The following is a 5,802-nucleotide window of genomic DNA, read 5'->3' as shown; positions in this document are numbered from 1 at the left end:
TCTGATCAAGAACTGGGAAACCTACGATCATCACCATTAAGGCTCAGTTATCCTTGCCATAACCAGGAAGCGGAAAGACATGTGACAGTGGTGATATAAGCATCTGCACAATCTTTCAGGATTTAAACGTAGAGATAGTCTCATCAGACGAAAACTGGAGTCTTGAAAGCAGATGAAATCTTTCAATACTAAACATGATTTTAATGTTTGTGCACACTGATACTCATATGATACTGCTACAAAAAATTTCTGTTTCCAGTATAGAATTGATGTTTGTGTCTTGAATGTGTATTTTCAATTTTTGTGCTTTCATTCAGGAGCTTTGTGACAAATATGATACAAACCCTACGGCAGCATTTTAGTAAGAAATCTCATGCGGGCCGTTGTTATAAACTTACCGATATCGTGACGCTGCACTACCAATGGACGCTGTTTTAAATACAGTTTTAGCAGTCTCTATTTGATGCCCAAGCCCTATTTATGCTTGGAGGGGGTTTCATTTGTTTGAGCAAGTTTTGAAAAGTGGTTATAATTGATAGGGTATGTTGCTCAGTCATAAGATCAATCACTACACCATCCTACCCACTGCTTCAGTGCTTAATTTTACCTATAAAATGAGAAATTTGCTTGTAACTTTTTTTCTGTTCATTTTTAAGAGTAAGTTCTATGGAAGTGAGATAGAAACATGTTGCTTCTGCATCTTTTAAGCCCAATACTGACTTTCTAGCGTAAGTGATGATCAAGATATGGCGAAATTAGCTGCTTTTGGCTCGTTCGGTGGAATTGCATGACCACTAGAGGGTGTACGAACCCAAAATTATGATAGAATTTAATTGTTTACTATTTGGCACCACATATCAAGACCTTTTTTTGAAATTCAAAAATTTTCATTTTTCACTCCACCCTATTATATATGGTTGTATTGAAGTCTCTGCAATCACTATAGAATTCACTATACAGCCAAGTGTCGGCTTAATTGCATTGTCGGAATTTAACAAAATTTGTTCAAAGGTCTCCATTCTTTTAAAGTATCACCTGTCCGAAACAAGTTGTAAGTTAGGCTATTCATGAACGGTTCCTTATTAGGGGTCTTCAAAAATGACTTTTTTCTCAAATCGTACTGGCTACTTAATAAAATTGTTAGGTTACCGAATTTAAGTCTGCACATCAAAGTTGGTTCAATTCTTCAATTATTTATTATAGCGGTGCTCCCCGTAAATACTATTTTATTCGAATCCAAATTTTGCGACGGCAATAATTCCGCTGCCACTGGTTGGAATTGAACCAAATTTGGTGAACATCATTTCTATAGACAACCTAACACTTACATGGGGTGAACAGAAAATTTTCAAATTTTTCATTATTTATTTTTACATACCGTAATAAATAGAAACTTGCTTCTCCTGTAGCAATGCGGCCACCGGTTGGAATTGAACCAAATTTGGTGGGTAGGCTTAAATCAACTAGCCATTACGATTTGAGAAAAAAGTCATTTTTGAACACCCCTATTCCTTATACCACTTGCACCTTTGTGACGCACGCAGAAAGTAGACCATGTACTCTCTGTTGTGACATCATAAAAAAATTATGACCCATACTTTTAAGTCAAAATATAATCCTATTTCTTTAATGAATGTGAAAGCACACCACTTCCTGTATTTTGCAATTGAGATATAAAATACGAATGTCATTCATCGCACATTTTGACTCGAGTCAAGTCAAGTCACTCGATTTTCGAAGGTGACTCGAGTCAAGTCAAGTCACTCGATTTTTGGAGTTGACTCCAGTCAACAATGGAGGCTCATTAAAACGCACGATTATTGAAGGGTTGATCGCTCTCACGGGTTACACAAGCGTTTCGCGAACATTCCAATCATTGGCAAACAAGATACCGGACGGTACGCTGATGTTTATCGACACCGATTACTTAACTTGAAATTGACTCGTAAATTTTGCCTCGAATCACGAGTCAATCCACATTTCTGATACGCCGAGTCAAGTCAAGTCGAGTCATTTTTGCAAAGTGACTCGAGTCAAGTCAAGTCATACGAAAAAGGTGACTCGAGTCATCCCAACACTGCTAGACAGTAGACACCCCCATACCCATTTGAGTAGGCTAGATCAAATAGAAATCTGCTTTTCGCCATTGAGTCTATGCTCTCGTCACTATAAGATATTCCCGAAGGAAAAAAAATTAACCGGACCATGTCTGCGGTACTTTTTGAAAGATGTCTTGCAATAAGCAGGCATGTTTATTTTGGGCATATGCCAAAGCTTATTCTCGGCATTTATCAGATCTTATTTTTGCCCATTTTGACATCACCAATCCCCATAAATTCATATTTTAGACTCCAATTCACCATGTAAAACGCCTTAGCTAGGTCATATCATACGAAAGTCACAAAATGTGCAGTCCCCACTCCGCGACGTCAAACAGCAAGATTAAAAACTGAATTGACAACGATGTTGAAGACTGAACTCACCCGATACAAAACCAACTGGTTATGCAATTTCTATTCACACAGATCAAATACCACTTACGATAACAATTCAAAATAGTTGCTGGTTTGGATCACAGCCTTCACTACCTAGCAAATGTTTGGAGATCATGGGTGGCTTTCAAGTTTTGAATATAATATGAAAAAAATATAAAAAAGTACAGGAAAGGAATGAATGCATGTATGTATGGTAGTTTAGATGGGGGTTGCTTCTTGGCGAATGAGATCTTTTGCGCCATGCATGTTCATTTTACTGGCTACTACATTGGTCAAAACAACGCTGTATACCAAATTTGGCTCAATTTCAACCTGTAGAACCAGAATTATTGATGCTAAAGATATTGGAATTAAAATAAAGTGTTTATGGCGAGTAGTTCTACGATAAATAATTGACGAATTTTTCATGTAAGCACACATACATATTTTTGTGCTCGTGTTTGGCAATAAGTTACGCAAAGCTGACATAATCAAAATAATTTATGGCTATTACAGCTTTATTGTAGTTGTGTGATGATATTCAGTTTTGCTGAGACAATAAGAAGTTTAAATATAGAAGTTTTCATCAAAGCCTATTGTAAATTACACGATGCAACAAGAATTATATCATAGACTCGAACCTTCAAGGCAGACGCGGGCCTCAATGCAGCATCTATTCATAAGGGTTTATAGTAGATGCGTAAATGCCACTAATACAAGGATCAGACAGCTGAGTAATTCCCTCTCAAGATGCAAATATTTTTTAAATCCGTCTCCACACCCTCCTCAGAATTTTCTGTAAAATCTTGTGCAACTAGAGCAGGGGTGGGCAAACTACGGCCCGCGGGCCGCATGCGGCCCGCCACACCGTTCTGTGCGGCCCGCGAGAGTCTAAAGAAACTTTTTAAAAATATTGATAAAATCCGTACTAAAAATCGAATAAATGCAGGGACTTCAATAAACTTTTTCTTAGTTTATTTCACCATGATAATTTGAAGACAGTGGTTCTAAATCTGGGGTGCACCCCCTCCACTGAAAAAATTTTTCGCGCTTCGCGCGATTTTCGGTCACGTCATGGTTGTTGCTGTGTATTTAGTCTAAATTTCATATTGAAAAATTCCTGATCCACATTCGTAACCTTCCGTGCCATCTAACTATCTGTTAGGTTTGCTAGCACCCTATAGTTGCGTTTTGTGATATGACGATAAGGGTGGCGCGAAATTTTTCACCATCATAAGGGGGGCGTGTCTCAAAAAGTTTGAGAGCCACTATTTTAAGGTAAATACTTCCTTACTTTATGTTTAATTTCTGGCGCGACAGCCCGATCTCAAGGCCCACGCAGTTTGAAAGGTTTCAACTATATACTAAACATCACAGAAATCCTAAACGAGATTGATGTAACTCGGATAACTCGGATAACTTCAGTTTTAATTATTTCAGTGATGTGCTTATACAAACGATTTACGCGTGTCTTAGGTAGATTCGTTCTCTGTATGTGTAGAATTGGGGTATTTATATTTTATCCACACATCGTAGATGGGTGTTTGAAGCTAACATGGTTATGATGCTGTGAGTATTTGTGTGTCCTGGAACTGAACCAAAAGTGGAATTACTAAATCTATGAACAGATCGCTGCTCATAGATTTAAATTCCAATCCTGTTCTAAGAATCGGGACAACCGATTTTCATCTATATAGTTTTGACAAATTGGTTATTGAAGTCGACCAGCCAATGAAATCTCGCCATGTTTCTGATGTGTGTACGATATCATCAAAGCAATGTTTGTTTTGTTTTAAATAGGAACATATATAATCTCCATGTCCTCACGATATAATCTCAATTTTATACAATGCGGCCCGCGAATGAATTTAGATGTTGAATGCGGCCCGCGAGCTCAAAAGTTTGCCCACCCCTGAACTAGAGTAACTAGTGCTGAGTAAAATGAAATTGATTTCAGAAATTTTTGTTGAACGGTCTTAAAGTTATTGCACTTCAAAAAATGATGATTTTGTGCTTACTCAACCGTGAAATTTTACTGCTCAAAATCTGTGTATGACTGTAACTGCAACAGATCATTAGTATTGCAAGGTATTGGTTTGAATGCTGTTTAACAATGATTGTCGGTGCATGGTCTTTACTTACTAGGAATTTGCCTGCTTCACAATATAGGGTCAAGGGTCAAATCCTGGTTTTAAAATTGCCATGTGTTGAAATCAGTGATGCGTAACGTTATTTTCAAACTTATCTGGCGCAATTCTATTTAAACCAAAATTCACGAACAAGGTGTCATATGAAAGCTGTTGCCAATTAGAATACAATAAACTTGGTTGTAATATTGATATTTGACCACAGCATAGTGTAAAATATGATTTGGTACTCAGTGAAAAATAGCACAATTTCTCATAAATATTAAAAGTAAAATTCTAACTATCTGATTTTGCGTTTAGTAGATACTTGTTGCCATGCTCAGAGAGTAATCTTATTAATTGGATATGTTCATTATGCTTGCAAGTGAACTTATGGGTTACCTTTCAAACGATATTTAGACTTTCTGTAAGTATGACAGGTAGTGAGTTATTCCATGTTTTATCCATGCTAAACAGTATATTTTATGACTACAAGTTCATTGTTTGCTCTATATCCTATGCCTATATTATGAGTAATATTGATACGATTGTTGGTCTACGTAACGTGTCAAAATGTCATCATAACATTTACTGTTGCATGTGATGTCAGTCAAAATTCCAATCACGTACACCGAGTCATGTATGCATATTATTGCCTATTTAATGTCTTGCCAATCCGTGTAGGATATCTCTGATGATCTGCAATCTTTCGATTGATGTTAATCAGTAGACATGGCATAAATAATTTGAAATAGCTATGAGTTGTTGAGTAATAGTGCTGTCTTGTTGTTGAGATACAATCAGGTTTTATGCTATTTACAATGAACGCGATAGAATCCTGCAGTGTTGGAATACTATTAGATAAGCCCAGCGAGTGCCATAAGCTAACATTTGTGACCAAGAAATCACTAGTTCCATGTAAAGAATTGGATGTTGAGGAAAGAGAGAAACTTCTACACAGAGCAAATTTAATCAGCGAAGAGGGGAAAGTTGAGACAATATGTGGACAGCACAAAGCACTGATGATAGACCAGTATGAAGCATTGCAGGTAACTTGTTGTGACCCCTTGAAATGTCATAGAAGGAAAATTAGAAAGAACATCCATGCCATAACACTTGAGCAGACAAAGGCTTTACAGAAGCAGATGGTAACAGTTGTTCCAGGAAAGAAAGTTTGTAATAACTGCAATATTAAGTTGAAA

The sequence above is a fragment of the Botryllus schlosseri genome, chromosome 1 (assembly GCF_051294905.1).
Source record: "Botryllus schlosseri isolate E-star chromosome 1, Bs_hap1, whole genome shotgun sequence".
NCBI classification, from domain to species: domain Eukaryota; kingdom Metazoa; phylum Chordata; class Ascidiacea; order Stolidobranchia; family Styelidae; genus Botryllus; species Botryllus schlosseri.
The sequence above is the reverse complement of the archived record's forward strand: the minus strand, read 5'-3'. Positions refer to the sequence as shown.